Raw genomic sequence first — 25,343 nt, 5'->3', positions numbered from 1 at the left:
ATGTGTAAGGACAGAAGCCAAGGTCAGATACTGATATTATCTACCTACCTTAGGCTACCTACTTTTGGCTGCCTTTGGCTGAGGAGTTGTTAGAAGCAGAGATGGATGACAGGACTGGGGTGGAGATTTGAAGTGTAGGCTATGGGACATTATGCAAATGCAAGCTGAGTGAATTAAGAGGTGTTTGCTTGTTGGGTTTGGACAGATTCATAGGGATGGACTCTGCTGGCAAGGGTTTTGAGGGTGGGCATTTCAGAAGGCCTTGAGTTTTGACCCTAGGTGTGGCCAGCAATGTCCCTGCAGGTTTAAAGCCCTCTGCTTTTGAGCACATCTGGGCATCATTGTTGTAGTTCATCACAAGGGAGATATGGGAAGTGAAGAGACAAGGCTTGGATGTGTGCAAGCTGATGGCTTCTGTTGTTCATTTTGGAGCCAGCAATTACAGGGAAGAAGGTCAGGAGAATGGAGAGGAAATGGCCCTTGACACAGAACATTCCTGAAGCAAATATGGCATAAGTGGAGGTGGAGCAACAGGAGGCAAAGAGGATGGTGACAAGGCACCTGCTTCCTGGGGCGGGCAGGATCTGGCCACAGCAGCAGAAGAGAAGCATGATAGGGCCACAGTTGAGAGCATGGACTGAGAGGCAGTTAGCCTGGTTGAGAATCTTGGCTCTGCCACTGTGGCTGTGTGACCATGGGCAAGTCACCAAAATGTTCCCTGCCTTGGTTTCTCGACTTGTAAAATGAGGACCGGCATGAGAATTAAATGAGTCAATATTTACAAAATGCTTAGGAAACTGTCTGGTATATAGCTGAACCTTGCATAGGGTCTGTTAAGTAAAACACAATAATATAATTTAAAAAGAAAGCACAAAGAGCTCATCCCCTTTAAGATGGTATAGGGGAAATGGGAAGACAAGCAGAGTCCTAGATGCCATGTGCAGAAAAGGCTGAACGGGGGAGTTGCTGATTCATTGAATGTGACTTACAGGGAAGAATGGTGAATATTCATAGCCTGGGAGCCCCTGGTGCTGGAGTCACTGGGAGGATTGGAAAATACTGCAGAAGCTGGCAGGAGCATCCTTTTCTGGGGGAGAGTGATGTAGGTGTGTGGGACCTGAGGAACCGGATGAGGCAGAGGGATACCCCAAAAAAACCTGTTACACAAGCTGCTGCATCCCAGGCAGGACAGTGGAAAACTACTAGATGTCACAATAAAGTCCCTGATGCAGTGAGTAAGCTGCAATGTTTTGGAGTTGTTTCTGTTGTTTATGCCAAATTTTGAGCCAAAAGGAGAGAATGGAAGTGCTGAGGTCAGGAAGGCAATAGGTGTGGTGGTCCCTCAGTAATCTTGTAGGTTCACAGATAAACATTGACCTAAAACTGACAACCAACCAACCAACCAACCAGCCAATCAACCAGCCAGGTATCTATTTTAACAGCAACCAACCAACCAACCAACCCACCCACCAGGTGTTTTAATAGCAGGCAACTGGAGATGCAAGCTTGGGTTAAATTAGACATGAAGGTTTTCTCAGTGGCCACAGCTGTTTTCTCTGGAAATGAAAATCCAGACCTTGGAGCTTCTGCTTCCCCGAGCACACACTAGTCCCCTGGAACAAACCTCTCCTTCCCTCTCTCTCTGGCTCTTCCACCTCTGCCTCCCTGTTCTTGTGACGGCTCTGCAGCACCAGCAAATAACACAAGCACCCTGAAGCCATGAGGGAGCGGTGGAGGAGAGCCATGCCTCCTTCCTAATGACTTTCTCTGGACTCGTTGCTGTTAGAAGCAGTTGTAAGGCAGCAGGGAATCGGCCTTTGAAAGCAAAAGCTCCCAACAGTGGATTTTGTTTTCTGTAAGTAAATTAATTGGACAGCCCTGTGTAAAGGGTGAGAAGAAGAGAAAGAAAATGAGCAGGAGAGAACTAGAGAGCCAGGTAGTGGAGGGCAGGCGAAGCGGGGCTGGTTGAAAGTAGGGTGGGCCATTCCAAGAATTATAATACATTGATAGAAATAATCAAGTTTGCAATCATCCAAAGACTTTATCTATATTATCTGCTCATTGCCTTCTGGGCATCAGCCAGCTGTTACGAAGCTGTTGGAACCTCCTGCTCAGCCAGGGAACATAAGAATGAAGATGGAGAGTTTCCCCTTGCGGAACTCATCCCCACTGGGCCCTGTTAGGCTGTGAACTCATCTCCTGGTGACACCACCTGGCATTTTCCCTCTTCTGCCCCCAGGAGTGCTGACACAGCAATTCACACACAATCACGACCCTTTTTGCCTTAGCCTCAAGAAGTAGGGGTGGGAGGCTCTTAGATATCCACTGGATAAAAGGCAAGCCACCCCCTTTCTTGGGGAAGACTTCTGTTCTGGGAGCTAGTACAAAGATGAGGTGTATTTTGCTGTCTGGAAAGTGGGTTTAGAATCATGGCCAGTTTCATTTATGGAATTTGTTTTGGCCATATGTTCCCATTTATTCTGATTGGGAATGGCTTGGGGAATCTCTTTAAGCTTCAGGGAAGGCAGCTCAGCTTTCTCTGAATCCCAGTGCATCTTCATTGTGAGGTATCACACCAGAAACACACCCAGGTGGGTGCGCACATCAGTGGACCTTCCGATATGGACAGCAAGACTGAAGATGGTTTTAGGATGTTTGCAGGGGTCCAATAGACTTTGACTCTGGAGTTGAAGACAGGAGTTTCTTCCAGCTTCCTTCCATGGGAATAGTTCTGGTCTAGAGACAAGAAACCTGTGAGGCCCTTTTGAGTCTATAATCCACCAACTTGCTGACCTTGAGGAAGCCACTCTGTGTTTATGGGTCTTAAGTTTCCTTCTCATGAAAATGAGGGTTTGGCGATGATTCAAGGTCCTGGGGCTGGGCTTTGGATCTGTGAACCCCCTGAAGCCAGATGTAACATTCTCTGTGTGCAATTGTATGTTTGTACATTTTCCTGGGGTAAAGGTCTACAGCTTCCATTAAGACCTCAAGAGGAGGTCCTGGGAATAGGAATTTCCTTTCCCTTGACATCTAAAAATCCTCTTAGAGTCTACAGCTCAGGCACAGGCCCATCCAAGACAATATTTAGTCTCCTCTCCTGGGCTTTTTACTTACCTCTTCTAGTCCTATTATTACTTTGATATTTGTTGTTGTTGTTTTGTTTTCTTTTACTAGTTATCTGGACCAATGCTTGTCTAGCCTTTCAGTGACCAAAGAGTCCAATCTCTGTGTTGAGAGAGAATCTGACATGGATTTTCATAACATTTGAGATGTGAAAACAGCTTGGGAAACACAGTTTAAATGTCCAAATCTGTATATTTCCAGTAAATTCTTGTGCTTATGGAAGTAGACTCTTGGAAATTGATTGTTGGGTCCCTCGGCTCTTGCTTTCTCTTTAATTCTTAAATATTTTTCTCTTTCTGAAGGAACTTCAGTCTCTTTAGACAAATAGAAGAAGTTTGGATAGCTTCATTCAGAGGGGAAGCATTTTCTGAAATCTCCACATCCTTGTTACCCAAGCTGCACAATACACCTCTCCTTTCTCCAAACATTATTAATAACAATTCCTTTGATTAAAAATTTTTAAAAATTATTCAAGGCTCTTACTTGACTTCCTGACCACCTTGTCAGGCAGTTATCAGATGAGATGATGCCTATGAAGGCACTTTGTCATGGGACAGGTGTAAGGCAGGTGGGTGAGAGAGGATTGTTTTACAACTGATATCAGGAAAGCAGGGTAACTCCCTATACAGTTACCAGCAGTTACCTGCAGGTTGGTTTAACACAGCAACTAACCCCAGGGCTTTGGAAACAGGCAGGTCAGAGGCCAAATATTAGTCCTTTGTATAGCTGTGTTGTGTTGGGCACAGTGCTCAAACTCTCTGAGCCTCTCTTTCCTCATACATAAATGAAATGGTGACACTGATGCTTATATCCCAGGGATGACATGAAGATGAAAGGGTATTTTGACCCTAGAACCTGGAGTACAGTGCCTGGCACATGGTGGTGGCCTGCAGCACTGTAGCCATTCTTATTTTGGCAAGGTTACCACACCCACCTCCATCATGGAATTTTTGCATCTGCCTCTTGACTGTAAGTTATTGGAATATCCTGGAAGAGCAACAACAATAAAGAGAATCAGATATAATAGGAAAAGTAGAGTTCCTCTATCCTACTCCCAAATCAACTTACAGATGAAAGTAAGCCCAGAGAAAGAAAGTTGTTTTTCTCAAACACACAGCTATTTAGAAGGCAGCAACAGGGTGATCAATTACCCTGGCACTGAAGGGTTCCACGGGGTGCAAGACTTTAAAAGCTAAAACTGGGACAATCCTGGGTAAACCAACATAGGCTACTCAACCAAGGCAGTGACAAGGTAAGATTTTGATCCCCTGATTTCCAGCCAGACTAGTAGCCTTTTCAACCTATGAAACAAATGTTCTATACAAAGTCCATTTTCTCTCAGTGTTTACCATTTTCGGCAGAAACTCTCCCACTGATATGTCTGGCCCCCACACTGTTCTAGAGCCCAGAGAAGGTGAAAGCATTGTCCTCTACTCTCCGTAGGGTTCACCGCCACACATCCCCTGACCCTTATTAGGCTCACAGTCCTGGTTGAGTCTTGGGGCTATTTTAGGGCTGCTGCATGGACCAGGGCTGGAGCACAGGGGCTGGATGAACTTGCATCTGTCTGCTGTTAGCCACATTGCTTCTAGGTGTGATGCTTAGGCCACTTGGAGAAGAGGAAGAATAAGACATATTTGTGGGAGCCTGGATTGATCATAGAGAGAATGGGACAAGTGACATCAGATCAAAAGCAAAGTTGGGAGATGGGTGAGAAAAAGAGTAAAGGGTTGAGATTGGTGGCATGAAGTTCTGTAAGTGACATGCCACAACTTCTGCTGGGATACATGTAAGCAACAAAGAACTCATCTCCAGAATATATAAAGAACTATAAATCAGTGAGAAAAAGACAAATAATACATTAGAAAAATACACACCTTAGAAAAATAGACAGAAGGCTTACAAAAGATATCCAAGTGGTCAGTAACACGTGGAAAGGTACAAAACTTTAGTCAATAGCGAACTGCAAATTAAAACCACACACACTTACCATAAAATTGAAACATCAAGTGCTGGTAAGAACCAGCTATATATCAAGCTATCTGATTTATATATCAAGCTATAAAATTGAAACTTCAAGTGCTGGTAAGAACATAGAGCAACTGGGCCTCTCATACTCTGCTGGGAAGAGAATGAACTGGTACAACCACTTTGGAAAATTGCTTGGCAGGACCTACTAAAGCTGACTGCACACACGTATCCCATGAACTAGCAATTCTTCTCTACATGTGCACCCAAACAGAAGTGAATGCTTACGTGCACCAAGCCAGAGATAATGTTCACAGTCTTATTACTCACAAGTGCTAGAAAGAACACAAAGATCTGTCCATAGTACGATGAATAAATAATTGTGATATAATTACATGGAATATGATATAACAATGAAAATGAATGACATTACCATATCTACAAACATGAATTAGACACAGAAAGGTACATATTATATATATGATTCCATTTATATTAAATTCAAAAATAGGCTCAACTGATCACTGGTTTTAGAAATGAGCATGATAATACCTTTCAGGGAGTGAGTGACTAAGTGAGAGCAGGAGCAGAGCTTCTTGAAATGTTCTTTGCCTTGATCTGGGTGGCGGTGCAAGTTTGCTTTATGAAAACTGATTGAGATGAGCCCTCATGATTTGAATACTTTTCTGTATGCACATAGTTCTTCAGTGAATACATTTATTTTAACAATGAATGCATTGTTTCATCGAATGTCTTTCCTTCATGTTCTGAGTCACTGTGCAGCTCTGGGCAAAAAGTCTGGGCCTTAGTTTCCCCAGCACACTATCCTGCTATTCAGAGTTGTTGTGCAAAAGAAAGGTATCCATTCATCCCTTCCCCTTGGGTTCTACCGTAAGGTGGGTACCCTGTGCCAGCCACATTCCCTCTCTAGGATGAAGACTCCCATGGGCAATGGCGTTATTTTCTCCTTCCAGACATAGAACCCTTTTTTTGTTTGTTTTGAGATGGAGTCTTGCTCTGTCATCCAGGCTGGAGTATAATGGCGCAATCTTGGCTCACTGTAACCTCTGCCTCCTGGGTTCAGGTGATTCTCCCACCTCAGCCTCCCAAGTAGCTGGGACTATAGGTACATGCCAATATGCCTGGCTAATTTTTTTATTTTTAGTAGAGATGGGGTTTCACCATGCTGGCAAGGCTGGTCTCAAACTCCTGGCCTCCAGTGATCCACCTGCCTTGGCCTCCCTAATTGCTGGGATTATAGGTGTGAGCCACTGCACCCGGCCAGACATAGGCACCCTCTTATTCCTCTCTAGAGAAATAACATCCTTTGGCCGGGTGCGGTGGCTCACTCCTGTAATCCCAGAACTTTGGGAGGCCGAGGCAGGCGGATCTCCTGAGGTCAGGAGTTTGAGACCAGCCTGGCCAACGTGGTGAAGCCCCGTTTCTACTAAAAAATACAAAAATTAGCCGGGCGTGGTGGCAGGCACCTGTAATCCCAGCTACTCGGGAGGCTGAGGCAGGAGAATCGCTCGAACCCAGGAGGCGGAGGTTGCAGTGACCCAAGATCGTGCCACCGCACTCCAGCCTGGGAGACAAGAGCGAGACTTCGTCTCAAAAAAAAAAAGTAGAAATAACATCTTTTCTGTTTATTCTGGGCCCCACACAGCACCAAGCCACCTGTTCTAGAACTTTAACAAATTGACTCCTGCCAATCTCCTCTTTTTCTGCAGCCTTTCACTTCATTTTCAGGCCACTTAGTCCATTTTCCCCCCTTTTGTCCTTGGTTCTCAAGACAGCCCATTTGGGCTGATCCCTATTTGGTGACAAGTTGTCAGAGCAGCTCAGGCCTGAGTTCTGTTGTGTGATTTAAGCAAAAAAAAAAAAAAAAAAAAAAAATTTGACCGAGGAAATTAGATGGAGGTGATTGCAGCTAAAGTGCCTTTTATTGAAGCTTTTGGAAAACGTAAATGTCATCAGTCTTGTCAAAGCCAGACACAGGAGAAAATAACAGGACTCAAGGCGGGCCAGCATACATGCTGGGGCTCACAAACTTAGAATTAGCCTTCCTATTTGTTATTACTTTTTCCTTGTAGGTAGTGGGAGGGAAGGGGGAGGAGAGGAGAAGATGAATAGAAGGGGAGAGCAGGGTGCGGTGGGAACCTGGGTGCAAAATGTCGAACCTGAACAGTGGTGGTGATTTTTTATTCCTCTAGAGCATGGACAACATCCCTGTGATTTCTGAGCAACTGAGATGAGAGCAGCCAAGAGTTGAAAGCATCAACCTTGGCCTGGAATTGGAGTTGTGGACAGTGGACTAGGCTGGGATGGGAAGGGGGATGTGGTGCTGGGGCCCCTATGCTGTCACCAGAGCGGCTGCAGATTGACCAAGTGCCCCAGTGACGCTGGAGATGACCATCCAGGAAGGATCTGCCCATCATTCAAAGACCACTGCTAATCTATGACACCTGAAACCTGGGTGGACTATAAAGAAGACCAAAGTGTGGCATGTTGCCAAGAATCTAGAACTAGGACTTTGAGGAAGAGTGGATGTTAGCCGTGGATCTGTAATGTGAGGGAAATCTATACATGGAAATCGGTTGAAAGTTGAGTCTGAAACCAATAGATTAGTGAATGAGAAGAAAGGACAGGTGACATGTGAGTTAACCAGGAATCTATGCACAGATTGAGGTTGGGGCATATCGGATGTGACTCAGAGAGCAGACCCTTGGTGCAAAGGTCCGGACTGGTGATGGTCAGCTCTGGCAAGGGCAGGCAGGAGGCAGCAGGTGCTATACATTAGGAGGTAGAAATCTGGGGAAGAGAAATCTAGCCCCTTGGTTCTGGGCCAAGACAGAGTAAGGGAAATAAGATAGAACCCAGTCCAGGTTATAGGGAACAAAGTACGACTTTAAAGAGCAAAATCTGGAGTCCAGTCTTGGAGGAGTAGAATGTTCGAGGTTAGAGTGGAGTTCTAGTGGTAATATTACCTTAAAGAAGATCTCTGAGACTATAATCAAAGTGTCCTCACCTCTCTGAGGATAATATTAACTCCCTGTTCCATAGAGGGTGAGACTCTGTTTGGAAGTTGAGTAACTCTAGCTCCTAAGCTTGGTAGCCGAGCTTACTGAGCCAAACAGTTCATTATGTAAGAGCTGCGTCTGGTCAGTGCACAGTATCCAGAACATGCTGTGTTAAATCTGAGCAAGCCAGACAACAGAGAGCTTTGAATTCAGAAAAAGGAGGGATTGTTTAAGGCTGATGTCATTTGTGAAGGTTTTCTAGAAGAGCTTGAACCCAGAACCCAAGATTTCCATCTCTTCACTAGTTCCTAAGAATTAACACCAGCCAGATGAGAATACCTGGAAGCACCTGCAACACTTCCCACCAGCACTAAATTATTCTAAGTAAATTCCCTTTTCAACTGGGCACTGTGGCTCACACCTGTAACCCCAATGCTTTGGGAGACTGAGGTAGGAGGCTCGAGTGAGGCCAGGAGCTTGAGACCAGCCTGGGCAACATAGTGAGACCCGTCTCTACAAAATTCTTTTTAAAAAATTAACAAATACTCCCCTTTCAAGGATTTACTTCCCTTACTTGTGAAATGAGAGTTTGAACTAAAGAATGTGTATGATCACTTGCTCCACCTATCTCTTGTCATCATTGTTTGCCGTTAGTATGCCCAAGCATGTCACATACCACCTTTTGTTATTCTTTGCTTAATTTCTCCTTCCCCAGACCTCTGAAGGCAGGAAATCTGTCGTTTTCATAGAATATACATAGCAGAGAAACTGTCATGAAGGAGGCACTCAATAACTGTTTATTGAATGAATGAATGAAGTGCAGCCAATATTCTTTGATACCTGCTCACAGGTTTGAGACTGGAGGCCCTCAAGAGAGTCAAAATGCCCTCCCCGCCCCCAACCTCCAGCCATTTCTTCCTCTTTGATGCTCGGTGGTATCTGAACTATCTTCCTTGGGACAGATGATTTTTTTAAGAAATTGATTCCTCATTTCAACCATGATAAATCCAGAGGCAGATAACTGGCAGCCTGAGTTAGGTGTCCACAGAGGGCAATTGGCTTCAGAAACATAGCCTGGGTGACTTACATCCCCTTCCAGCAGCAGGGAAGAGCTGGAACCTGCAGTCCCTGGACAGCACCCGCGTTCCAGGATCAGGGATAATGTCTCTGGCAGCAAAGGCAACACCACCCGCGGTCACTGTGTGTTTCCCTGGGCTGACCCACCGGCAGTCTCCCAGGAAGGATCCTACACTTAGCATTCCACTGACTGCCAGAGCCCAGGACTGGATCCCAGTGTGGTCCTTTCCCACTGACTCTCAGCCCCAGACTGGATCCTGGTGTGTCCTTTCCCACTGACTGCCAGCTGGCCTGGATCCTGGTGTATCCTTTCTCACTGACTCCCAGCCCCAGACTGGATCCCAGTGTGGTCCTTTCTCACTGATTCCCAGCCCCGGACTGGATCCCAGTATGGTCCTTTCTCACTGATTCCCAGCCCCGGACTGGATCCCAGTGTGGTCCTTTCCCACTGACTCCCAGTTCCAGACTGGATCCCAGTGTGGTCCTTTCCCACTGACTCCCAGCCCCGGACTGGATCCCAGTGTGGTCCTTTCCTACTGACTCCCAGCCCCGGACTGGATCCTGGTGTGTCCTTTCCTACTGACTCCCAGCCCCAGACTGGATCGCAGTGTGGTCCTTTCCCACTGACTCCCAGTTCCAGACTGGATCCCAGTGTGGTCCTTTCCCACTGACTCCCAGCCCCGGACTGGATCCCAGTGTGGTCCTTTCCCACTGACTCCCAGCCCCGGACTGTATCCCAGTGTGGTCCTTTCCTACTGACTCTCAGCCCCGGACTGGATCCCAGTGTGTCCTTTCTCACTGATTCCCAGCCCCGGACTGGATCGCAGTGTGGTCCTTTCCCACTGACTCCCAGTTCCAGACTGGATCCCAGTGTGGTCCTTTCCCACTGACTACCAGCCAGACTGGATCCCAGTGTGTCCTTTCCCACTGACTCCCAGCCCCGGAATGGATCCCAGTGTGTTCCTTTCCCACCGACTCCCAGCCGGACTGGATCCCAGTGTGTCCTTTCCCACTGACTCCCAGCCCCGGACTGGATCCCAGTGTTGTTCTTTCTCACTGACTCCCAGCTCCAGACCGGATCCCAGTGTGGTCCTTTCCTACTGACTCCCAGCCCCGGACTGGATCCCAGTGTGGTCCTTTCCCACTGACTCTCAGCCCCGGACTGGATCCCGGTATGTCCTTTCCTACTGATTCCCAGCTGGACTGGATCCTGGTGTGTCCTTTCTCACTGATTCCCGGCCCCGGACTGGATCCCAGTGTGTCCTTTACCACTGACTCCCAGCCCTGGACTGGATCCCAGTGTGGTCCTTTCCCACTGACTCCCAGCCCCTGAGTGGATCCCAGTGTGGTCCTTTCCCACTGACTCCCAGCCGGACTGGATCCTGGTGTGTCCTTTCTCACTGACTCCCAGCCCTAGACTGGATCCCAGTGTGGTCCTTTCCCACTGCCTCCCAGCCCCGGACTGGATCCCAGTGTGGTCCTTTTCCACTGACTCCCAGCCCCAGACTGGATCCCAGGGTGATCCTTTCCCACTGACTCTCAGCCCCGGACTGGATCCCAGTGTGGTCCTTTCCCACTGACTCCCAGCCCCGGACCGGATCCCAGTGTGGTCCTTTCCCACTGACTCCCAGCCGGACTGGATCCCAGTGTGGTCCTTTCCCACTGACTCCCAGCCGGACTGGATCCCAGTGTGGTCCTTTCTCACTGACTCCCAGCCCCGGACTGGATCGCGTTGTATCTTTTCTCACTGACTCTCAGCCCTGGACTAGTTTCTGGTTTTGTCCTACAGCTCATCCTTAGAATTGCAAATTTCCAGAACCTTCCCTTTGGTGGCTCATAGTTCTGACTTAGGGAAACCCCAGTGTCTGAGGTTACTTCCCAGGTGTCCTAAGCCCCTTCTCTCCCCTGGGAAAAGGCACTGAGGCGTTTTTCTTTCTTTCTTTTTGTTTTAAAATCCTCAGCCCCGTGGGCAGTGCTATGATCAGGGGAGGGTCTGGGTTTCTGCCTCCAAAGCTGGTTCCCAGGTGATTGTGACAGCGACTCCCCTGGTCTGGCTGATTCCCTTTCTCTGCATCCACACAGACAAAGGAATCCTGGCCAGGCGGCTGGTTTTGTCAGGCCCTTTTTGCCAAAAAAAAAAAAGACAAAAGAAATCTTAAGGCTGCACATGGCTTTTGGAGAGTCTGCTAGCCCATCTTCACAGGTGGCACCTGCAAAAGTCATCATCCTTTGTAAGGCTGCCATCGCAGAGGGTGAGATGCAGGAACAGAAGGGGAGGCTGAGCCCCCAGCTTACCTCTGTCTTTCTGCTTTGTTCTGTTCTTCCTTCCTTCTCATTCTCCACTCCTGCCTGGAGTCTCATTCCCCTGTCTTGTCTGTTTATTCCTTCAATGAGCATCTCAACTCCTCAGCCACCCACCTCCTCCATTGCCATCACTTCCAACCCATCTCTTGCCAGTAGACGCCTTACTCCCAGCTCCCCCTGACCCACCCTCACCCCCATTCTTTGTACTCTGTACATTTACCACCCAGTGGTAAGCTCAGGCATCCCTTAGGGTACCATCTCCCCATGCCCAACTGGTCATGCTCCTTAGTGTAGAAGAAGAAACTGAGATGTTCTGATTACATTCACGGGCACTTCACCATGACTCCAAGGTCAGTTCCATTAGTTTCATTTTCCAGATGGGCAAACTGAGAGGGAGGCAGTCACTTTCCAAAGTCAACCCAGTTATAAACAACAGTCTGGGTTCTGTATCAAGAATTTCCTGGCCTGAGTTTAATGCCCTTTCCATTACATGACAGCTTCCAAGGGCCAGGGAGATAACATGGCTGGGATGGTCATGAGCTTTCACTTGGAAACAAAAAGTGAAAGACTGTGCCCGGAGGAGCAATTTCTGTCTGTGACTTAGTAATATATTATGAGCATTCTCTCCCAGGCTGGGCCTTCTCTTGCCCACTGGGTATTCCCCTCAGGGGCAGCAGGGGATGAGGAGAGCAGAAACCTCTACTACCCTACTTTACCCTGGTACAGTGGGGAGAACCAGCTGTCAGACAAGGGAGTGGGGATGACCTGGCCAGCAAGCACCTCAATTAGCAAATGCATTTTGGTTGTTGAATTCATTAGTGCAGATTAATTGAAAATGAGAGATGGGGCTGGGTAGAATAGCTGAATCGCACAATTGGAAAAGCCAACCTCCTGGCCTGAGAGGTGCAGGCAGCTCCTGAGGCTGCATTCTAAAACGCTGTTTTCTCCTCCTCAGTCTCCTCCTGAATTCATGAACCTAAAGTTTTGCCAGCCCAGCAGAAAGGCTCTTCCTTTAATGCCTTTCTTCTTGAGAGTTTGGCCACTTAAACCAGGCCCCCTTGAAAGTGGGCTCTGTTTGAGCCCAGCTTTCATTTCCGAAAACCCATTTTAAGTGGCTTCTGTGCATGCATGGCACTTAACACTTGCATTAATGACTTGTGTCATCACAGGAACCCTGTCTTACAAGCAGCATGCCTTGGCCCACCTTGAGCACAGAATCAGAGATGTGGAAAGGTTACATGCTTACATCAGAAAGAACAAGGACATTAACACCCACCAATATAGGTTTGAATCCCAGGTCTGTTGCCTACACACTGTGAGATCTTTCTTCTTGGAGCATCAATTCTTAATTGTAAATGAAGACAATAATGTGTACCTTTAGAATTATCTTTGGGATTATGAGAAAGAAATAAGACAACAGATGTGAATTGTGAATTTTGTAGTCCTCCAATTGGCATATAATAGATCTCAGCAAATGCTTCTTCTCTTCCTCCTACCCCTTTTGGCCCAAACCAGGTTTGCAAATACATTTAAATATTACACCTTCCAACTCAGGTTACATTCTCCCCATCTTCTGTCTTCACTCCTTCCTGCTTTTTCCTGTCAATACATACAATTCAAATGCCTTAGGAATGGTGGTCAATTGTGACAGCTTGACTCCATGACTTTGTTGTTTATGGTTAACTTTACCCTGCAAATTAAGAAATAGATTGATAGGATGTGGCAGCATTGTTCCAGGGTCCCATGGCCTCACATTACAGAAATCCACACTCCGTGACACTAGGTGCTAATTACTTTATGTGAGTTATCTCACTCTTGACCATGTTTTTTTGGGGGAGGTATATGTTAATTTAAGCACTGCTTAATCTTCTGTGTTAGAAGAACACTGTGGCTTAATACAATACATCCTTATTTCTTGCAAAGGAAAAGTCCTGTCTGTGGGGACTGGGGTCAGGAGGTTCTTTTCCATGCATTAGGGACTTGGCTGATGAGGATCACTCAGTGTTAACACATGGCTTCCAAGGTGGCCCTAGGTGTGGAAAAAAAGACAAAAAGGGAAGAGAGAGAAAGAGGAATAACTTTGGCATTTCTTAAAATTTTTGTTTTATTTCCCATCCTGCATGAGTCATCCTTTCTTCTTCTTCCTATTGCTTTGGTCAAAACTCAGGGACGTGGCCACGCCTGACTGCAGGGGAAGCTAGGAAATGTAGTCTACTCCCAGGAAGAGTGGAAGGGGTTTGGTGAACAGCTAGCCAAGTCTCTATCAAAGGTAGGTATTCATATCCATATTTTACAGGTGTGAAAATGAGTGGGTACCAAAAGCAAACAGAAGGGCCCGTTTCTGAATTGGGGCACTTATTTCATTTCTTTTCAACCTTCTGAGAATTATATTTCTAAATTTCCAAGTACACATCTGAAATAACATATTTTTACTAAATAAAAAGATCACATTCAGGCAAAAGGTAAATCAGAAAAAGTTAATTATAGTGATTCTTCTCAAGATAGAATATGTGTTAATAAACAAGTGGATGTAAGACGATAGACTTAGCATGGTACACCCAAACTATTAGTTTTTGCTTATTAGTAAGTCATTTTAAATGTTTTACTATTGAAAAAAAACCTGAATATATATAGAGAGGAATCCAAAATTTGTCTGAAATTTTAAGATTAAAAATGGCACTTCAAATAAAAAACGTGGTTGCAGTGGGCACTGCCAGACCCTTGGACACCTAGGAGTTCAAGATCACTCCTTTTAGTTTTAGTGATAGGAAGATTTAAGATAGTTTAAATTTTTTTAATGAAAAAAATTACATGATACATTTATGTGTAATTTCTGACTAATCTTTACTGTAATTATTCTAAATATCAACTTATGTTTTGGAACTCACACAAAACTTTATTTTGGTTGTTTATGTTCTACCCATTTTTGGACCTCAGCTTTGTGAGTTTGGGGGTTCTAAAGACTCAAAGCATATCTCAGCTGACAGATTACCTCCTCCTTCAGGGATAGTCTGTTTCTTCCCCAAATCGAGGAATATCCTGTTTTATTTCTTTTTTTTTCTTTTCTTTTCTTTTACTTTATTTATTTATTTTTTTGAGACAGAGTCTTGCTCTGTCGCCCAGGCTGGAGTGCAATGGCACGATCTCGGCTCACTGAAACTTCCACCTCCCGTGTTCAAGCGATTCTCCTGCCTCAGTGTCTTGAGTAGGTGGGATTACAGGCATGTGCCACCACACCTGGCTAATTTTGTATTTTGTAGTAGAGACGGGGTTTCTCCATATTGGTCAGGCTGGTCTTGAACTTCTGACCTCAGGTGATCCACCCACCTCGGCCTTTCAAAGTTCTGGGATTACAGGTGTGAGCCACCGTGCCCAGCCTATCCTGTCTTATTTGTTTAGTTTGGAGCTACGTTCAGCTTTTTCTGAGTGAAAATCCTCTTTCTGCTCCACTGGGAATAATAAAACCTTGTATGCTTTTCTTACCATATCAAAAGAACATCACCCCAACTCCTCCTATCTGCTTTATATATTGAATTAACCAATGTAATCTGCATATAATGACTGAGGCTAATTAATAGTTTTCCCACAGCTGGTTCCCTCTAGAAACATTTAGCAACTGCCTTCTAGTAGAAGCTGCCCCAGAAAGAAGAGTTCAACTTAGCAGTATCTCTTTATAATAGAACAGCGCGTTTTCACACTAACTGCCTTTATCGCCAAAGGCGAGAATGGCTCAGTGGTATTGTGGATCAGCAAACATCTGGATGTGTGACTCAAAAGATGGTGGTGAAAGTCCCTTCCCATCTATTATGTATTTCTTTACTTCCTGCTTATTTATTTCATTCCGTTTTACTTTTTCTTTTGCAACTTTTCCCTTACTCCTAAGTGACTTCGCATCTGATAATATCTTCACCAAATTGCATTTTAATGTTTTTCCTATTTTTAAACTCTCTGTGGACCTTAGGTCCACAGAATTGGATCAATTCTATCCTTAGTACATCACTCAGTTTCACCACAGGGATTTATTTAGTTATTTTTAATAATATAATGAGCACTCACCATCAATGCAAATAAAAGCTCAGCCATTGATAATAAACCTAATCTAACCATAAGGGTACCTCCGCCCCTTCACTTCTTCTGGTTTCTTCCGTCTGAGGCAACTCTTATCCTGAATTTTGTATGCATCGTTTTTGCTTTATTTTAAAAATGGTTTTATTTCACCTCTTTGTGGTCCTAGAAAGTCTATTTTGATTTTAGTTATTTTAGACTGTAAAAATGATATAGAGATTTATGTAATCTTTGGGGGGTAACTTTCCCATTTAACATTAAATTGCTAAGATTTATCTCTATTTTCACAAATTATAGCTTATTCACTTCCTCTGTTTATAATATGTGATCATTTCACCCTTTTATACTTGGTTCATTCATTCTCCCATTGATGAGCATTCGGGTAGTTTCAACTTTTTTTGCTAAGATGCACAGTGACAATATGAATGATTTGTATCTATTTCCTATTGTATATGCTTATACATTTCTTTTGAGTATTTAATTAGGAGTGGAATTGCTGGGTTATAGGTTGTATAAATGATCAAATTTAGGAAACATTACCAAACTGTTGTTTAAAGTAGTTGCACTTTGAAAAACCACTGATGGACAACCATTTATGCAATTTATTGCATCAGTCTCAGTTGCAATGTGATCCTATGAATTCACATCTTTTTTTACACTTGATTTTGCTAGACTGGTATGTATTTTGCCAGTTAATTAACTATAAAATGGTATCTCATAGTGATCTTAGTATTCATTTCTATAATTAAATAAATCTTATGATTTTTAGCCATGCATTTCTTCTGTGAAATATCCATTTGTACATTTGTCTATTTCTCTCTCTGATCATTTGTACTTTCTCTATTGATTTGAAAGAATCTTATTTTCTATATGTAATTGTTTGTTGGAGCTGAATAATAGAAATGTCTTCTCCCAATTTGTAAATTTTTTTCACTTTCTTTAAATAATATTTTGAAGAATATATGTATTTTAAGATGGAGTCTCACTCTATCACCCAGGCTGGAGTGCAGTAGTGCGATCTCAGCTCACTGCAACCTCTGTCTCCTGGGTTCAGGTTGATTCTCCTGCCTCAGCCTCCCAAGTAGCTGGGATTACAGGCACCCACCACCATGCCGGGTTAATTTTTGTATTTTTAGTAGAGATGAGGTTTCACCACGTTGGCCAGGTTGGTCTCAAACTCCTGACCTCAGGTGATCCACCCACCTCGGCCTCCCAAAGTGCTGGGATTATAGGTGTAAGCCACTGCGCCCGGCCTATTTTGTTTATTTTCTGTTCAAATCAATTTCTCCGTTTCTTTGCTTCTATTAAAATATCTAATACAATTTAAAAATTATCCTTGTAGAATCTTGCATGTCTTTTGTTAAATACATTCTTAGCTATTCTCTGATACCATTATAAATGGTGTTCTGGGTTTATATTTTCCAGTTGTTTCTTGATGCATTATCAATTGATGTTATTATATATCCGACACTTTGCTAAATACGCCCATTCTTGTCATTTATCCATATATTCTTGCTGGTTGTCCACTTGAAAAACTACATCCTCTACAAATCCTTATGAGTCTAATTTCTTTCTTGATTTATTTTGCTGTCTAAGATTTCCAGTACGAGCTGGAATATAAGTGGGAATTGTAATTATTCTACAATCTACAAATATGGGATCATATTTTACCTAGATTTTAAAACAGATATTCTTCATAAGAAAGTTTTTGTTTACTATGAATTTAATGATAATTTATTATGAGTGGATATTGAGTTTTATCAAATTATTTTCCTGCATTAACTAAAAAATTATATATGTATTCCTTAATGTGGTGAATTATGTTTCTTAATTTTCAAAGTATTAAATTATTATTGCATACCTGGGATAACATCAGTTTGGTCAAAGTGTATTTTCTTTTAAATATGTTTTTAGGTTACTTGGACTTTTTTAATATTTTAAAAACTATTTGCATTCATATTAAAAATGGAATGGCATGAAATTTTTGCTTTCTGTAGTTTTAGTATTTGGGCTATTCTGAACTCATAAATAAGCTAGGGAACATGCCCCCTTTTCTATTTTTTGCAAATATTTGAAAAACTCATAATTGTTTATTTCTTAAAAGTTTAGAAAAATATCAATAGTCAAATATTTTATTTGTGGGAAATTTTAAGGCGCAGTTTTAATTTCTTTAATAGTTCTAAAGCTGTTTATAATGTCTTTTTGAGTTGTTCTAGTTCGTTACTATTTTTGTAAGAGTTTCTTCACTGCATCTAAGTTTTCAAAATTGCTGGCAAGCAGTTGTTGGTAGTATTATTTTATTATCACTTACGTTTTTTTCTAATTTTTTTATTGTGGCAAAATACACATAACATAAAATTTACCATCTTAATCATTTTAAGTGTACCACTTAGCAGTATTAAATACATTTATAATGCTGTGCAAACCTTACCACCATCCATCTCCCATAGTTCTTTTCATCTTGTAAAACAGAAACTCTGTACCCATTAAAATATAAGTCCCTACCACTGGCAGCCACCATTATACTTTCTGTCTCTGTGATCTTGACTACTCTAAGTATCTCATATAAGCGGAATCATATAATACTGGTTTTTTCGTGACTGACTTATTTCATTTAGCATAATGTCCTTGAGATTCCTCAATGTTGTAGCATATGTCAGAATTTCTTTCCTTTTTAAGGCTGAATAATTTATTGTGTGTATATACCACCTTTTGTTTATGCATTCATCTGTTGATGGACATTGGGTTGCTTCTGTGTTTTAGCTATTTTTGGTAGTGCTGCTATGAACATGGGCATATCATTTAATCTCTTTATGCCAAGTACTTTTTTGCAGATTCTCCCCTTTTTTAGTCACAATATTTTTCACTGTGGTTTCTTTCATTTTCTTGTTAGTTTTCAGAGGCTTCTCAAGTTTTTTGTTTTTGACAAATCAACTTTGGCTTTGCTGACATCCTGTATTATACGTTTGTTTCCTATTTTGTTAACTTCCATTAGTATTTTTATTATCTCTTCCATTTTATTTATTATTTTTGGCTTATTGTTTTGTTCATTGAAATAACAAACAATTAGCTCATTAATTTGAGGTTTCATTATTTTCCAACACAGGTGTTTACATCTTGAATTACTATTTTGGCTGTACCCTAAGGTTTTGATTATCATTATCATAGGTTATCAATTGTTAATACATTATCAATTATTTTCATTGTCATTCAATTCTGAATCATTGAACATTTTATTATGAAACAGATGTAAAAATTCTCAACAAAATACTAGCAAACCAAATTCAAATTCAACAACACATTGAAATGATCATTCACCATGATCAAAGGAGATTTATCCCTGGGATGTAAGCATAGTTCAACATAGGCAATTCAGTAAATGTGATACATCACATTAACAGAATGAAGGACAAATACCATATGATCATCTCATTAGATGCAGAAAAGCATTTGAAAACATCCAATACCCTTTTATGACAAAAACTCTCAATAAATAAGGTATAGAAGGAATGCACCTTAACACAATAAAAATCATGTGGGGCAGGTTCACAGCGAACATTGTACTCAATGGTGAAAAACTGAAACCTTTTCTTCTAAGATCTGGAACAAGACAAACATTCCCACTCCTTCTTGCCAGTTCTACTCAACAAAGTATCGGAAGTCCTTGCCAGAGCAGTTAGTCAAGAGATAAAAGTAAAATGCATCTCAATAGGAAAGAAAGATGTGAAAGTGTCACTGTTCGTTGATACGGTCTTATGTATAGGAAACCCTAAAGATTCTACCAAAAAACCCACAAAAAACTGATAGAACTAATAAACAAAGACAGTAAAATTGCAGGATTCACAATCAACAATAAAACAAGTAACATTTCTATACACTAACAATGAACTTTCTGAAAAAGAAATCAAGAGACCAATTCCATTTACAATAGCTTTAAAAAATACGTAGAAAAATAAATTTAACCAAGGAGGAGGTGAATGATTACAAAATGCTAATGTAAGAAATTCATGAAGATGGGGATACATTCTGAGAAATGCATGGTTAGGCAATTATATCGTATGAACATCATAGAGTGCACTTACACAAATCTAGGTGGTATAGTCCACTACACACCCATAACATACTACATATGATAACAGCTTATAGTTCCCAGGCGACACACCTGTGCTTCTTGCTACTGTACCGATTACTGCAGGCAATTGTAACACAATGGTAAATATTTGTGTATCTAAGCATATCTTAACATAGAAAAGGTACAGAAAAAATACAGTATTATAATCTTATGGGACCACCGTCATATATTTGATCCTTTATTGACCTAAACATCACTATGTGGTGCATGACTTTACTTCAGGTGATAGATACATGTTAATTAGATTGATTTAATTATTGCACATGGTATTCATAAATAATAACATCATTTTGTGCCCCATAGGTACACGCAGCTATAATTTGTCAATTTACAATTAAAAAATAAAAATATAAAAACTTACATAAGACATAATTTTTATTATCATTTCTTCTTTAACTTATTAACTAAGCACAATGCATTTCTGAATTTTCAAATTGTAGGAATTTATTTTTTTGGTTTATATTTAACATAAATGAGCTATGTTCAGAAACCAAGGTCTGTATGACACAGTTTGAAATTTGTTCAAGGTTTTCATGTGTGCCTACGAAATTTACAAATTTCCTTTGTAAATTTTTATAATTTCCACATATATAATTAGGGAGTGTCATGCCCTCATATTCAAAAGACTCTTTGGCTAAATATAATACTCTAAATTTTATGGATATTTTTCTGAATACTTCGAAATTATTACTCTATTATCATCATCTTGCATTCAGTGTTGCTTTTTATAAAATCTGTTTCTTGTTTTTAGATTTTTGTTTTTTGAATGCTATATGCTCTTTTCCTTTGTAAATTTTTATAATTTCCACATATATAATTAGGGATATATCCTTAAACTTTTTAATAGTATGTCTGAATGTGGGCTTTTCCTTATCTCTTCTTTATGGATTTTTTTTTATCTGAGATCTTTATTTAAAAGACAATTTTAGAAAATATAGCTCACTATTCAAATATTTTCTCTTTTTTATTTGTTTCTCTCTCTTTCTGGTACTTCTTGTTAATTGAAATTTCAGCACTTTAACTTCTATTCTCCATTTCTCTTAACTTCTTTTATATTTTCTATTAATTTGCCTTTTCATTCTTCATTCAATCTCCTGTCTCCTATCTTCTTTTATCTCTCTCTCTCTCTCTTTTTTTTTTTGTGGGACCGAGTCTTGCACTGTGGCCTGGGCTGGAGTGCAGTGGTGCAATCTCAGCTCACTGCAACATCCACCTCCCAGGTTCACACGATTCTCTTGCCTCAGCCTCTCGAGTAGCTGGGACTGCAGGCACACACCACCATACCCGGCTCATTTTTTGTACTTTTAGTAGAGACAGGATTTCACCATGTTAGCCAGGGTGGTCTCGAACTCCTGGCCTCAGGTGATCTGCCCACCTCAGTTGCCCGAAGTGCTGGGATTACAGGTGTGAGCCACTGGGGCTGGCCACTTTTATCTCTCTTAAGAAAAATTGTCTGAAACTTGGAACTAAGGCAAAGGAAAAGCGCAAGCCCTTTTAGTGTCATACTGGAGCATTGTTTAGTTCCATTCAAAGATTATCTAACTCTTAGGATAATTGCTTTTGACTTATTCTTTATAACTGCTTAGGGCTCATATTGTGTGAAGCTACAGGTTAATCTGTCAATAACTGATAAACAAAAACTAATTTCTGTCTAGTAGAAAAGAATACCTTAAAGGTTTTATTTTTGTTTTCTTTTGCTCTGTAAGATATTAACTGATTTGGTGTCTGATTTAGAAATCATATTCTAGTAATCTGTCTTCCATTGCCTATACGTATATACCCCATCTTTCAAATTCTCATTTGAACCAACTTTAGCATTCTTTTGGAGTTAAGTCTGAGTTAAAATACATTTTTCACTATGACTTGTATGAGAGTCATATCTTTAACTATTTGAAAATTATTCTTTGCAACCTCCTTTTAAGTTTTTTTTGGCTAATTTAAAATGATTGGCTTTCTAATTATTTTGCTTCTAATTATTTTACTTCTGGTGCACACCATAACCTAACATGTTTTTGTTTTGAAATGATTGGGCCCTTACAATGTCTTTTTATTTTGACATATGTGCCTTCCCCTCACCAACAGAGATACTGGGTATTTTGTAAGGAAATGAGTAGTCAGAGAAATAGACCCTGTAACTGTGAGTCCCTGTGAGCTTAGTGTGGATGTAATGAAGAAGATATGCCTGGGGAGGACTGTCCAGCACCAGAGAGCTGGAGTAGCACCTCCACCCCTGCTCCTAAGAAGGTGACAGTTACCCGGTCACCTTCTTCTGTCCTCATGCTGGGGGAGAAGCAGCATCAGGAGGGAACTCTCCTTACATTTGCATCCCGACTCACCTGCGCTGAGGGTTTAGATGAGGAGGGTAGCAGAGACTGATTTTACCTAGATCCACCTGTTTTCGTCAGTCTCCCTCAAGCATAGGGCCTCTGGGGTGCCCTCACTTGATTCCTGAAGGTGCTGGATTCAGAGCCTGAGTCCTTCCAGGTGTGGGGGCCATTGCTGTATGTCCCAGGGGGATGTTGGGGAGAGAGGGAGCAACAGCACTTTAACGGTTTGTTTTCTTCTTCCCTGCTGCCCACAGCCCTGTCTGGTCCTCTTGTGCCCTGTTTCTCCTCTGCAGCTCCTCCAGGGTTGATCTTAGGGAGGGATCCAGACGTCCTAATGGTTTACCATCTTGGAAGGAATGAGAATCAGTGCTGGCACCTCAAAGTGGGATTCTGCTGCCCACTGCCTTCGTGGGCAGATATTCCTAAGATACGACCTATCCCCAGGTCCTGGGATTCAGTCTCCTGTCATAGCCCTGCCTATTGCTTTACTCCTGGTGCCCTGTGAGACCTCCACTGTGCCCAGCTGTTCCCCCAGCCCTGGCTGTAGGGGAAGGGACACTGCTCTCCACTAGTCTGTCTCCAAGGTGGTGCAGTTTCCGTCTTGAATTTCCCACACCACAATGATAGCAGGTTGAATGGACCTCCCTCAAAAAAAATCATGTCCGACTGGAATCTGCGTGTGACTTTGGAAATAGGATCCTTGCAAAGTAATGAAATTAAGCATCTCAAGATGAGATCATCCTAGATTACCGGGGTGCACTCTAATTCCAGTGATGGTGTTCACATAGGAGAAGAAGAGGGAAAACAGGCACGGAGGCAAGGCCACATGGAGACAGAGCGTAGAGTGATGCAGCCACAAGCCAAGAAGACAGGGGCCTAAAGCTGGGAGACAGAAAGGATTCTCCCCAAGCCCTTGTAATAAGCACAGTCCTGCCGACAGCTTGATTTTGGCTTTTGGCCTCCAGCACTGCGAGATAACAAATTTCTGTTGTGTTAAGACAAGTTTGTGAATCTGTTCAGCAGTCATTGGAAACTAACTCAAATAAGAAAGACCAGGCTGTAACCTTTAAGTGTCTTTAGTAAAAGCCTGAGGATAGGCCCAGTGTGGTGGTTCACGCCTGCAGTCTCAGCACTGTGGGAGGCCGAGGAGTTGGGCAGATCACCTGAGGTTGGGAGTTTGAGACAAGCCTGGCCAACGTGGTCAAACCTGCCTCTACTAAAAATACAAAAAATAGCTGGGAGTCGTTGTGCACTCCTGTAATTCCAGCTACTTAGAGGCTGATGCACAAGAATCACTTGAACCTGGGAGGCGGAGGTTGCAGTGAGTTGAGACCACGGCACTGCACTGCAGCCTGGGCAACAGAGACTCCGTTTCGGGGTTTGGGGTGGAGGTCTACAGATAATGGAAGGAAGAAGAGTATGGAGAATAACTTATAAGCACAAAATAGGCCCAGAGCCATCCTGGGACCCTCCCAGGACTGTCCCTCACCAGGGATACTTCCTGCCTCCCTGTGGCCAGAGCAGCGTTTGGAAGTTGTTGGGGTGTGGAGATGCTGGCCCAATTTCTATCCCTCAGCCTAGAGAGAGGAGGAAGTTCTTTTGCTCACAGCTGTCCAAGACTGGCCTTTCAACCCCTCGCAGTCCCAGGATTGACCTTTCCCTTGTTTCAAGAGAAGCTTACCCCCACCTGCAGGCTCTGAGCTCCAATACAATCAATCATCAAATTACCCAAGGTAGGGTTTTCTAGCCTAATTAGGGGCACAACACCCTGTCCAGGTGAGGCAGCTCCAATTCAGCCCACTGCAGTTTGAATTTCCAGGTTTCAAAAAAAATCTCAAAATTGGTGTCACTTGGGTTCATCTTGTTACACTGAATTCATTTAAAATGCTTTAAACCTGAGTTTGTAGGAATAGACGCTCTTCGTGAAATAAGTTTTGCTGACAGTTACAGCTACATGAAGTCAGTGCATGAGTGAAGACCTGGAGGGAATCCAAGAATTGCTAATGATTTTGTTAGGCTGGGAAGAGTATGTTAGGTTTAAGGTGAGATTATAGGTGAGATTTTTGCTGTTTATCATGTCTTGACTTTTAGAGTGTACAATGTTGTTTTTATGGTAAATAAGGATAGACAAAGTTCTGGTGCCGTAAGAAAATTTAGGGGGAAAATGTCAGTTTCTAGGGACCAATTTCTGTGCTGAGAGAACCTTACAGTTCATGTGCATTTCAAATAGTTGATCTGTTGGGGAGGAGAAATGCTTTTCTCTCTTGATCATAAAGAGGAAACATTTTTTCCCATAGAATTAAAAAAAGATCGGTCATGAAGTATCCAGATTGGGTGAGATGAGGGAGGGAGGGAGAGGGAGAGTGAGAGCTGGGGGGAGAGGGAAAGAGGGGAACAGGGAGAGGGAGACAGAAGGGAGAGGGAGGGAGAGAGGGGGGAAAGAGGGGGAAGAGAAAGGGAAATAAAGTGGAGGGAGAAAGGGAGAGGAGAGAAAAAGAGGGGGGAGATACAGAGAGGGAAAGAAAGAGGGGAGAGAAAGGAGAAATTATAGGAGAGAGAAGGAGAGAAAGGAGGGGGAGAGATACAAAGAAGAGAGGGAGAGAGGAGCGGGGGAAAGAAAGTGGGGAGAGAGAGGGAAATAGAGAGCAGGGAGAGAGGGAGAGAAGGAGATAAAAGAGACTGGGGAGAGACACAGAGGAGAGATGAGAGAAAGGGAATTGGGAGAGGGAGGAGGAGAGGGAAAGGAAAGAAAGGCAGAAAAACAGGGAGAAAAAGGGAAAGAGAAGGGATGGGAGAAAGGAGAGAAAGAGTCGGGGGGAGAGGGGAGGGAGAGAGAAAAAGTGAGGACGGAAAGAGATACAGGAGAGAGGAGAGGGAAAGAAGGAAAGAAAGGGGGAAGAGAGGGAGGGAGAGTGGGGGGAGGGAGAAGGAGAAAAAGATGAAGAGTCGGGGAGGGAGAAGGTGAGAAAAAGAAGGAGAGGGAGAGAAGGCAGGTGGGCACCAGGCCAGGGAATGGGGGCAACACGAAGACAGCAGAGAGGGGCCAGGGGAGCACCCAGGTCGCCCCCTTTAATTGGCCCCCCCGCCGCGTTGGGCCAGGGCAGAGGAGGGCGGCAGCAGGAAGCTGTGCAGAGCCCAGCAGGAGGAACCTGGATGCCCCCAGGCACTGGGGCAGCTGCTCTCCCCACCTGGACCACACTTCTTCATCTCCACCTGTTGGCGTCCCAAGGGTTCGGTAAGGCTCGCCCCACAAGGTAGCTTTTCTATAAAATCTTTATTGATCAGCCCTCCCCAACACACACACATGTGGTTTGCAAGTTTCTTAAA

The 25,343-nt window shown here is 43.0% G+C and overlaps 1 long non-coding RNA gene across 1 annotated transcript; it reads right to left on the bottom strand.

Annotated features, from left to right (window-relative positions):
• Nucleotides 1-11,844: 11,844 nt before the first annotated feature.
• LOC129042468 (uncharacterized) lies at nt 11,845-22,194 on the bottom strand. Its single transcript, XR_008504136.2, has 3 exons — nt 22,026-22,194; nt 13,397-13,521; nt 11,845-13,182 (listed from the first exon to the last, which is right to left on the bottom strand). It is a non-coding gene; the product is annotated as an uncharacterized LOC129042468 (long non-coding RNA).
• Nucleotides 22,195-25,343: the final 3,149 nt, after the last annotated feature.

Source organism: Pongo pygmaeus, chromosome 7 (genome assembly GCF_028885625.2).
Source record: "Pongo pygmaeus isolate AG05252 chromosome 7, NHGRI_mPonPyg2-v2.0_pri, whole genome shotgun sequence".
NCBI lineage: Eukaryota > Metazoa > Chordata > Mammalia > Primates > Hominidae > Pongo > Pongo pygmaeus.
The sequence above is the reverse complement of the archived record's forward strand: the minus strand, read 5'-3'. Positions and strand labels throughout refer to the sequence as shown.